Source organism: Leiobunum rupestre, chromosome 9 (assembly GCF_980474605.1).
Source record: "Leiobunum rupestre chromosome 9, qqLeiRupe1.1.hap1, whole genome shotgun sequence".
Classification (NCBI taxonomy): domain Eukaryota; kingdom Metazoa; phylum Arthropoda; class Arachnida; order Opiliones; family Sclerosomatidae; genus Leiobunum; species Leiobunum rupestre.
Genome location: NC_143392.1, coordinates 35,600,643 through 35,613,449, shown reverse-complemented (window position 1 = coordinate 35,613,449; position 12,807 = coordinate 35,600,643).

The following is a 12,807-nucleotide window of genomic DNA, read 5'->3' as shown; positions in this document are numbered from 1 at the left end:
GTTACAACAAATTTTCATAAATTTGCTCCGATTCCATTCCGTTCCGCTACTTTCTTAAAAATTAGCTCCGATTCCGTTCCAGCGCCGCGGAACGGAACGGAGTCCGCGGAAACGGAATAATTTTCGCTCCATTGCAGCTCTCTAGTTAGGGCCTCAACGTGTCCGTCGATAGTCTCGACATATTCATTCTCCCTGAGTATAAATAAATACATTCTTGCGTATATTAATAGTGTTTTATGTTTTGGTTCTTATTTAAATATAACGAGATTTCATGTTCGATTTAATTTATTGCGTAGAAGAAATTGAAATGTTGCGGCTTGTCTATTAAATAAAAACAAAACCGGCGATCACGATTTGAACGCGAAAGTATCATTTCTCCAATTGTTCATTTCTCCAACTGTTCATTACACCAATAGAATATAATTTATTGAACTGGAATATATACAAGCGTGGAAGCTAAGGTTTAAGCTTCTTGGGCCAGCATCAGCGACAAAGAAATACAGTTAAAGCAATAGGGACTTGGCAGCATGACGTCACGCCGTACCTTTGGCTATGGCCGCAATGCTGGTAATCTTTTTTTTTTCAATTGGAAAAGGCATGGGTAACGTATTATATACGTCATGCTGCCAAGTCCCTATGGTTACAATGAGGTACATTGAAAGAAGTACACCGTTTAAGTTCAATCCCAGCCCATATGTTTGTCTAATTTGTTGTTGAAAGCAGCCTTGGAAATAAGGTTTTTTTAAAAAACTGGTCCTTATGACCAGTGACCCCCTAGCATTTGAATTATTAATCTGGTCTTATATAAAATGTGCTAATGTCATTTATATGCCTTAAAAACATATACTACATGTTTAGAAGTTAGATTATGTTGGTAACATTAACTTTACACGTATTCAAAATAGTTAACTTTATTTTACGAGTACCACAAGAATAGTACAATATAGTACTATCTCACCTAAGACTACTACCAGAGCCTAGAAGACCCTCGTAATTTACCGTATTACATCTCTTTATCTAGGCCCCGTAACTCCAGAGTTCCCGGTCCGTTACCACGTAGCCAGGTAGCCTACCGTACTCGGGGGAAAGCGAGACTAGAGAATTGAGGGTTTGAGGCCAGATGGGGGTTAGACAGTTTGACTCGTTCAAGGGATGCGAGTGAAGGGACTCTACATAAAACCTCAACATGCGGTAGTAAGAGGAGTCGCTGTACATAGAAATCCAGTGAATAGGGAAATCCAAATTGATATAAACCTTTAATTAATAGGTCATCTCCTATTATTTGGAATTATTAAACTGGTCACCTTCTGTTTTTTTGTTATTATTTCGAATTAATAAACTGGACACGTTGACCAGTGACCCCCCAAATTTTGAATAAATAAACTGGTCTGAACAATTAATTAACTGGTCTTTGACCACCTGACCACCGTTATTTCCAAGGCTGGTTGAAAGCACCGACGGAGCTTGGATTAATAATAGTAACCTACCTGGATATATCACTTGAAAAAAATACTGACCAACAAATGGCTTTTGCGACAGTAAAATTTTACCATAGGGATGTATATGTACCGGAGGGCCGCTACACTCAATTTCGCCCATGCATTTCGTCCGGGGCCGCGAGACCTCTAAGTACGGCCCTGACTGCATATGAAAACCCGCGAATACGTACGTGGAACCATTTTAGTGGCTTTCCGTTGAACTCGTTCTCAGTAGCGGCGCTAAGGTTTTTTCACGGGTGGGCTAAATATTTTGTGGCCCCTAAGAATTTTGTGGCCCTTATCATTTTAGTTACCCCTTATAATTTGGTGGCAGCTGTGGCTTGCCCTCCAATATGTCTCTTATAGCTTCTACATATTTAAAAATTTGAAAATTTAACTCAAAGTATAAATTGCACTCTTCTCTTTTTTTTTTTACTAAACTCGTCAACAACCAACAAAGGATTGTCTCTTAACCTATTAGATAAATCTCTATTTATAGAGAGCAAGGCTAAATTTGTTAATCGATTTTCAGACATTGTTGTTCTTAAAAATGATTCGAGTCTATTAAGTGTACTAAAACTACGCTCTGAAATAGTATTAGCAACAGGTATGCATAATACAATTTGGAAATATTTTACGAGATCTGGGAATGCCTGCTCGTATGTCAATAAATATTTATAGCAATCGGAAACATTTTGCAAATTTTGAGGTTTAAGATATTCATTGGTTTCAAGCTGCGTTTGCAAACTTTATGTGTTTATGTTTTCACCGCTTTTGGTACTAAATAACATTTTAGCAACGTTGACCTGATTTTTCAGAGACTCCATTTCAAAATTAAATCTTTTGTAGTTTTGACAAAACGCAGTAATTTTTTCAACGTTCAAAAACTCGCTCGAATTTGGGTCTGATGCGCAAAGTTCTTCATAAATAGAACAATTTTCTAACAATCTTTTTTTCATTTCTAATACGAATCTATCTAAAATTTCAAAATAAGTTGCTTTAAGTTGGTCGCCAATAGTTTTGAACTCCGTTTCCCGACTTCCTATAGTACCCGTTATTATGGTACCTTTTAACCTTTTGTCAGGGCTGCCAGAAAATCTTTTTGGTATGACGCCCAAATTGTTCAAAAAATCGCCCAATTTCTAGCCCAACTATAAAACAACGAGTTTCAAACTAGCCCAAAATTCAGCCCAAATAATTTTGGGAAGTAGCCCAATTTACCGCCCAAAAACGTAAATATTTTAAGAAAAAGCTAAAGTTTAAAATTTTCGTTTAAAATTTAATGAATATTTAGATTTAATAGAAAATATTATAAAACATTCATTTTCAACAAAGACTTGAGCAGAGCGAGCTACAAATCCAGTGGTTAATTAGGCTTAGATTAATTATACCCAAGTAGAGAAAGAAAAGCGAGATAAATAATTTAGTTTACCAAAGATTACTGTTTATTTGGTAAAGATAAAATATACAGCTAATGCTTATCTTTTTTGAAACTTGCCCTATGTGGTAATACCGCAATGGATCTTAAGCCTTTTAAGTTCTGTTTTTTAGCAGATAATCCACTCTTATTGTTAATTTTTAAAAGGCGCGCAATATTTAAACCCGGGTCAAATATTATACCATCTAATGATTTAACTCGTGACACGGCCACATACGTCATTCCAAGGGCAAGCTCCCCTTTTCCCCCAACTCCTTTGGCTTCCGACGGACAGCAATATTTTCTCTTAGAGTCGCTTTCCGAAGCTCCCTTTTTCCTTTCCCCCAATGCGCGACGGACAGCCAACAGTAACTTTCCTGGCAAGTTTCCACAGTGGGTGGGGTGCATTTGGCCGACTCCTCATTTGACCGACTTTTCATTTGGCCGACTGCTCATATGTCCGAATGCCCATATGGCCAACAACTCATTTGGTTGAGTTTTCGGTCGGCCAAATGAGCAGACCATATGGCCGACTATTCTTTTAGCCGAAATTCTGGTCGGCCAAATGAGCAGCCCATTTGACCAACTACTCGTTTGGCCGACTGCTCATTTCAACGACTCTTATACTCTAGCCTGTCATTATATATGTCTTTAGTGTTAGGTTGACTTATAGAATGAGCAATGTATTCTAAGTATTGGCGCCTGACGGCGCCACGCACTTACTTCGCTCGAGCGCTGGGGGGGGGGGACCGGCGCCCCCCAGCCCCGTTCTTCATAACCAATCTGGGCCTTCTAAAACGCGACCTAGAGCACAGTACCTAGCCAAACGCACCTAGTATTGTCCAAATGCCAAATGAGCAGTCGGCCAAATGAGAGGTTGGCCAAATGAGAAGTCAGCAAAATGAGTAGTCGGAAAATTGAGCAGTCGGTCTAATGCACTGTCCATTTGTCCTACTTCTCAGTCGGACAAATGTGCAGTCGGCCAAATGGACAGTCGGCGTAACGTGTATTTTGTGGTCGGCCAAACGTAACTCTCCATCCACAGTGAGAGCTTCGTTCAATTACGAAGTAACTATTTTAGGGAGTTTTGTTTATTCAGGTTTGCCACACGTTAGAGAAATCAGAGAAAAGTCACGGAATTTTAAGAATTTATAAAAAATCGAGGAAAAATCAGGGAATTCAATTTTATCTTGGCATTTTTTAAAGTAATTTTACTCTAGATCTATGACAAATTTTATGATTATCATTTATTTTCTTGAAAGTTTGGCTAATTTTTAAACATTGTAATAACCTTTTCACTGAAAAATTTTTGCCTTAAAAAGTCAGGAAAAATCTCTTAAAATGGTCAGGGAATACGAATCTAAAAATTTCGGGGCAACCCTGTTATTGATGGACGAAAATACCAGATTCATCATTCGTAAATGGAACTATTAAATTTTAATAGACTTGGTGGAGGGATAAATTGCGAATTTTTTATAACAAGTCTTGATAATCCAAACCCGACGTATAAAATGCTTTCTAATTCCTAAACTAAAAATAAAAACGAGGTAAGTCGAATACCGAAGAGATGATGACTCTTAAGTTCCAATCGCAAATATGAAAATGACCTAAAACCGTATTCGGGTCTTTCTTTATCCCCTCCCCTATTTACCAGCACCCTAGGCTATATAACTATATTAGGGTCTTTGTATGTAGAAATAAGCAATAAGGAAGGCAGTTAAGGGTAAAACTAAACACGCACCTGCACAGAAAAATGGCACTATAAAAAATGTATTATATGTATAGACCCCATGGAGAGCCGTCTAGCTAGAGTAAAAACATAATTGCAGACGATAGTTTTTCAGAAAGAAATAATAAAGAAGAATAAGTTCCATCAATTGCTAAAAATAAATTCTATCCCGAAGGTCAAAGTGAGGAGTCTATCGACTAGCCCAAAAAATCGCCCAATAGCCCAACGATAAATTTCTCGTGAATGACTGTCGAAAGTAGCCCAATTGGGCTGGAAAACCGCCCAACTGGCAGCCCTGCCTTTTGTTTTGAATAATTTTTCTTTTCATGGGTACTTTGACGGAACTATTCTTTTCTGGTACTGGAATTGAGGCTGAGAGAGCTAATTGTTTCGCAACATCCCAAATTTGATCGAATCTTTCAGAATTTCGGTCTGTTTCTAACTTTTTTATTGTGGCACCGCAAATTGCTACGGCAAATATTCAGACAACACATTTGTTACGCCTAAAATCTCATCTAATGCTACGACCATTAATAAAATGCTGAAATTTTGAAGCTGGGAATGGTACCCTCTACATTCGGCTGCTTCCTCAGATTTGCCACTTTCAATTAAGTTTTCTAAAGCTAAAACTACAGCATTATATCTAGTTCTAAAAAAATGTATAAATTGTTTTTTACTGGACCATCTAGTGTCACAACTCTGGGGTAATTTTAATATTACATCGTATTCAAGCTCTTTTTGGGCCTCTTGAAAATACTCACTTCGAAGTGACGAATTACTTTGAGATGTATAAATTGCCTGTAACAAACCAAGTGTTTCACGAATTATTGGTACATTCTTACAGGTATCCACCAAAACTAAATTTAGGCGATGAACGTAACAGTGCACATATGGACACATCCCACCCACAGCATCCTTAATCCTAATGTTCACTCCCGACTTACTTCCACTCATTACACTCGCTCCGTCATATGTTTGCGCTACACAGTTTGATATTTTTAACCCATTTGATAAAAGAATATTAATAATCGCGGAAGATAAAGATTCAGCGTCAAATTTATGTAAATCAACAAAAGACAAAAACCTTTCAAGAACCTTTCCCTTAGTGGTGGTAAATCGAACACAAACACTTAGTTGTTCTACACCGCCTTTGTCCCTAGTTTCGTCAGCAATTATTGCGTAAAAACCACCCGAATCATTAATATCCTGAATAATCATTCTTTGAACAAGTGCACCACTAGTGTTAATAAGCTCGTTTTGTATTGATCCGTGGGTATATTTTGCTACATTGGGCATGCTATCTACTTTTTTCTTTAAGTCAGGTGAAATGCGCTTTAACAATTCTAGGATTTCAATGAAATTTCCACGATTTTGCTGATCGTCGTTCTCTCGATGCCCTCTTAACGCGATATCCTGTTGAGCGCATGTTAAAACAATTTGCACATGGGCGGATAAAACTTCTCTGTTTCGAATAGTATCTAAACGGTGTTGCTTATTTATCTGTGAAGTTATAGCTCCTCGTTTCTTAGACTGTAAAAAATGTATGTACTTCGTTTCCGCTAATTGGTGGGTCGATTTCTCGGAAGTAAAATGTTCGTGAAATTTCTCATTCATATTTTTCCAATTTTTAAAACCAGTTGTGAAATATGTTTTTTTACCACTCCTTGGAAAATGACGGCAGCAAAAACAGTATACCATGTCATTTTCTACAGAATATTCCAAAAAGGGATATTTTACATAATAAATACTATTGAAACTTCGTTTTTGACCCCTAATAATCGTTTGGGGAAATGATAAGAGCCTTGGTTGAGCGAGTGGAGAATCCATGTCGATACTAATGTCAGGAATAATTTGAGTTGCATTTAAATCAGATAGAGCAGGAGTTAAATGGTGCACGATACTGCTATTCTCATGGAGTTCTCGGGAATTCCTGGAAGCGACAAATGAAAGTGCAATGTCATTTGAATTGTTTGATTCACTTTCACTAGGAGCTCCTATTAAGATATTATCAATAACTGATTCTTCAATGCCTTCTACAACTTTATCAAAAACATTTTGACTCGTTTGCAACATAGAATGTTTATTTATAACATCGTTCCATTTATTAGTTGAAAGATTACTTTCAACATGAACCCCTATAGCGTCCTTCAATAAGCTTATTTTATTGTCAGTACTATTTTGTTTTGTTTCGGATTCTAGCGATTTGTTTTCGTTGTGGGAAAGTTTATTTTTTAAAGATTCAGTAGTGGTTGGTAAGTCAAGTTTGTTCGCAATTGCATTTAATTGAGTTTGTTCTAAGACTGGAATTGATGTTTTGAAGTACTTATTTAGAGCCCCTTTTTGAGAATTTAAAAATTCTTGACTGGCTTTTCGCTTTTTGCGACTTTGGCTTCCGGACGGAAATTTTCTCCCACTCATTTCTACAATTTTTTTTAATTTGTCAATACTTAAATAGTTAAATTTACCGGATATAATTATCTAAAATGTATCTCTAAAATCCTTCTAATTCTCGAGGAATATTTATCTTAGTAAATAATAAGACTACGTTTCTAAGATATTAGAAAAATAACTAATAATAGTAATTTGCCTTGACAAAGGCGGTTTGGAAAATATATATCTACTAATAGTTAGCTAGCCCTGAAAAATGCTTTTTGGAAAAATTAACTATTAATAGTTAATTAGCCTTTAAAAGGCTGTTGAAATAATTTGAAATAAAATTAAACTATCAACTAGTCATTTAGCTAAGTGTTTATATTTTAAACAAGCGCATTAGGGCTTCTTTAAACCTCGAGGAGGTAGAAGTCCGCTCTTGCTAAAATATTAGAACAGAAAAGACTAAACTACTTATAATTCGAGAAATACTTTCAAAATATATATCTACTAATAGTTAGCTAGCCTTGAAAAAGGCTGTTTGGTGCAAGATAGTGGATTTGCCTGCGTTAAAGCTCAGGCAATTTTCCTTGGCCCACAGCAGAGATCGTTTTGCAGATCCTGACAGACAGTCGGCCCTAGAACGGATACGATTACCAAGTTTGATATCGTCTGCAAACAGTTGTATCAGAGAGTTCTTAGCAGCTCATAACACCAACTCCTCATTTCTCTAACTCTAACTTTTTAGTATAAATTTTGGGACATAAAATATCTGAAATACAACTAAAAATTCTACCAAGGGGTGGTTCAAATAGTTCATTATCTACAAATTTACTGTCGACTAGTTGGCGCAATAAAATGTCATTCTTGAAGGAAATTCGTTTCAAAACAAAGGGGTTGTGGACAGGCTTGGAAATAAGGTTTATTTCTAAACTGGTCTTTTTGGCCAGTGACTCCCAACTCTTGAATTATTTAAGTGGTTACGTAGACCAGTTGGTTAATAATACGGTAGATAATTTTCAATTAATAAACTGTACACTGGGCCAGTGAACCCCTAGCTTTTGAATATAAAAACTGGTCAGAGCAGTTAATAAACTGGTCTTTGAACCAGTGACCACCGTTTATTTCCAAGCCTGGTTGTGGAATATGAAAATGAGTTGCATAGTTTTAGTTTACAGTTGAAATTATCTTAACTTAACTTTTTAAATATCAGGATAGTGGATATAATTATGAAAAATTACTAGTATACATGAAAAAAGTAAATGTTAACCTTTTAAATATCAGGCTAGTGGTATTACTAGTATACGTGAAAAAAAAGTAAATGTTATTATTCCTCCTTAGTTCCATTTTTCTATGAAAAAACCAAAATTATGAAGATTAAAGAGATAAGTGGGTGTGTATACCGATATGAGATCCCGCGGGCGGGTGAAACGGGGGTAAGCAGTCCCCCTTTGGTTACACCGACAGCCCCCCATTTTTGAAGATTTTCGGTAGGTCAATAGGGTCAAATGATTTATCGATAGTTGGAGGATCTCCCTTTTAGCGTTCCTATTAGGTAGGGGTGGTGGAATCATCTGACATGATGTTATGCAAACAGCCAGTAGCTATAAACCCGAGTAATTAGCCTATTTACCTATAGGTCAATGGTTCCCTCATTATTTCTCAATCACTTGTCAAAACCTATCCGTCTTAGTGATTGTCCCCCTACGGCATCTGTCAAACACTTTTCTCAACGGGGCGAGTGGTGTTATATAATAAATCCAAATAGTTCAATAGGTCGAAGCTTTTGTGTTTTCGCCGACAAACACTTTCCCCGTGTAACATTATTTTCAAACACTTTCACGACGTGCAAAGCTATCCGTCTTACGGAATATCGCCCTAAGGGGGTAAAGGGTAGCTAGTGAATTGCCCCTGACCTACGCGCGTAAAATAGACACAGCGGGTGTCCCCCCTCGCTAGCTAAAAGTGTCGTTTTGGAAAAAAAAGAGCCGAGTGTATTTTAAAAACGGTTTATTTTTCTACGACATTCTATGGTTTGTAGAGACCATGGTGAATAAATTGAAAAAGTGGCCCCCAACTTTTTACATCATGTGGGGATTCTTCGCGCTAAAATGGTTATAACAAACGATTGTTCCCGCCAAAAATGTTTTTTAGCGCGTAGAATTTTATGGATGTGTGGGGGCCCCCATAAACTAGGGGGCATAGAACCTCTTAACTATTTCAGTTTAAACTACGAGGGATTCTCATAGGTTTTTCTTTTACAACCAAATGCCCCCCTACGTATGGGGGGGGGGGCAAAGTGTATATGGAGGTCCTTTTGGGTATAAAAACCCCAGGGACTTGGTCCCTAAGACATCACAACTCTGTTCTTTTTTTTGTATCCAACCAAGTCCACTAGAATTCCATCTCCGCTGTTCTCGGATGAGGATGTAGCCATGTAAGTTTTTATCAATTTTTATATTTTTAGCTTGGTGATCTATTCTTATAAACTTTGCAAGTCTGAATAGCTGTGTAGAGTACTATTAACAGGGATAAATATTTCTGGGTTCAGTTAATGTGATGATTCGAGTGAAAAATTTGTATATGTTAAAGTTATTGGATTGAAGGAAACTTCAGTGTTTTCAGGGTGACAATTAAGGGAAGTTGCCTGACAATATAGTTGAAAATTATCTTTTTAAGTCTGTGTTCACCCATTGAATAGGTTAGGAAGTGGAAAAATTTCATTTAGCAAGCTTTTCTTAAATTTTGGTATCCACACTGTATCATTTAAAAGCTCAAGCATTGTTTTTATCAAGTTAATTTTAAACATATCTTAAAACAAGCTTCACTAAGTCTGACTAGCTTTGTAAGGTAATAATAAAATAGCTAAATATTTTTTGGGTTTAATAATTGTGCTTCTTAGTGAAAATTTTGCATATATTACAGTATTAGGCTGGCTAATTATTTTTTCACCTGCTACCATTCTCAAAGGGTGAACATAGAATAACTTTCCTTACATTTCACTATGAAAACACTGAAGCTTCTTTCAATGCGATAACTTTATTACATGCAATTTTTCCCCCCAGAATTACAATTATTGAATCGAAAAAAATATGTAACCACCTTAGAATTACCCAACACAGGTATTCAGAAGAGATGGTGTTCAATTTAAAAAAAATTACTTTTTTTGGATCCACCCTATATCAGTTATATAAAACCGGAAATTATTATTTTTTTTTATTCTAATTAACCATCACTTTAAAAACCTTGGGGGCAAGTCAGAATAGTTGCGTAGCGTACTAATAACGTAGCTAAATATTTCTTGGTTCAGTTATATGTAGGGAAGCTTGTTTTAAGATAAGTTTAAAATTAAGTTGAAAAAAAAAGCTTGAGCTTTTAAATATATGATACAAGGGGGATACCAAAATTTCAAAATAAAATTTAATAAAAGCTTGCTAAATTAAATTTTTTCACTTCCTGATAACTTAATTACATGCAATTTTTTTCCCAGAATTACAATAATTGAATCGAAAAATTATCCAACTCAGCTTATCAGACTTGGGCAAAGTGGTTTTTAAGTGATGGTGTTAAATAATAAAATATACTTCAGCTTTTGAATAAGATTTTTTTCTATCCAACCGATACCCTTTATATAAAAGCTGAAGTAATTTATCCATTCAATTCAACAAGCATTAAAAAACCCGGTTCAAGTCAGAATAGCTGTGCAAAGTACTAATAACGTAGAAAATGTTTTTGGGTTCAATTGACCTGATGAAAAATTTTCATATGGTAAAGTTACTGGACTGATGGAAGCTTCAGTGTTTTCAGAGCGAAGTCTTAATTGCATATTCTAAGTTTTTTTAAACAAGTTTATTTCTAGAAATGAAAAGGACATGTTTTATCGAGGCAAACTTTTTCCGGGTGAATGGAGAAATGATAATTAAAGAGTTAGCTATTTACGATACGGAAACGGAGAAGCATAACGTCTGGACCTTTAAACCACCATATCCATATTGCAGTCTTACGGAAGAAGATAAATGGCAGTGGAGCTGGTTGTATTGGAACATTTGCGATCTCCGTTGGGACGACGGACAGGAAGACTACAACAGCCTAGGAGCCATCGCAAATTATATAAAAGAACAAGGGTTCACGTTTTTTTTGTAAAGGTTTAGTAAAGGCCAAAGTTTTATCGGATTTCATAGGAGTTAACGTCAAGAACGTCGAGTATTTAGACTGTCCTAAATTATCTACCATTCTTTGTATAAGTGCTCCTAAACATTGTCATTTTCACCGTGACCCTAATAATTGCGCCGTTGTGAAATCTCACAAAATCGCTGTGTGGTACCGAAAAATCGTGTGTAAGAAAATATAAGTCGTTTTAATATTATTTTTGCTACTTTTTCATCACATTGGTTTTACGTTATTTCTGTTTTCTAAAATTACGTTTCTTAAATATCGTAACGTATTAAAGTTGAATAAAGAGTTTTTCATTTATTTTAATTTTAGTGTTTTGATAATATCTTTCTGACTATATTTGTATTGTTTAACTTCTTTCATTTTTAAAAATGTAATTGCTTGATTTAAATAAAGCGTGAAAATTATTAGTTTCGAAATGATATTTACCAATCTTATCCAATCTAAAGTCCATCTTTCGGGTATTAGTAAGTATTTCATACAAACTAACTTAATTAAGTATTTTTAGAAGTGAAGAGAAACACATTGTGAAAAACCAAATGAAAAGAGACTTTAAACGGTTTTAAAATTCTTAATATATCTATTTAAAAAATCCAACGTTTCGGAGGAACTGTTCCTCCTTCTTTCATCCCAGCATGTATCCCCTTTTATCCTGGTTTATCTCCAAAAAATAGCCAAAAATCTTAAATCAGTAGGTCTCGATCCTATTTATCACCCACCGCCCAAATTGTCAGCTTTATTATGTAATAACAAAGAACCAACTGCCCTCCTCGACAAGGCCATCATTTATAAAATCTCCTGTGATTGTGGTGATTATTACATTGGGCAATGCCGTCGCCCATTTCATCAAGGGCTTAAAGAGCACAAAAATATAAACAACCCGTACAATAATTCTCCCCTTAGCGAACACCTTCGTGTTTTTGGGCCATAATGCTAGGTGGGACTCAATAGACATACGAGCTCAACCCAAAATTACATAAAACTCATTTTAATGTACGCGAATCCATCGAAATTTAAAAAAATAAATCTGCGCAATGTTTAAACCGTGACGATGGTCCCTTTAACTTATACACGTTTTCTCCACTTTTTAAACGTGTTTATGGGCCTCACCCTCTCACACACAACAAACCAATTCCTCCTCTCGCAGCATCCCCCCATTCCGACAATAGTAGCCTCGCGCGCGAACGAAGATATCGAGCCCGTTGCTCATATAACACTTCGACGGGGTCGACTCGCCTTCGAGAAAAAACGCTCGCGGCTAAAGAACAGTAGCCTCCACTATATGTATAAAGCGCATAAATATTTTTTCGTCCCAAAGTTTTACCATTGTACTGTCAGACTTGTAAAAATCCCTGAAGAAGGAGGAACAGTTCCTCCGAAACGTTGGATTTTTTAAATAAATATATTGTGAATTTTAAAAACGGTTAAAGTCTCTTTTCATTAAGTATTTTTAAATATTTAAATATCGGAATTGTATTTTGATGCGTTAAAAGTAGAGTTTAGATGTATAGTCGTTTTAAGAAATACTCGTGATATAGGTTCAAGTTTAAAAAGATTTCCATTCTACGTTACTTTAACAACGAATATTCTATGACGTCAAAACACTCAAATCCATGTTTCAAATTCAAATTAACCGCGCA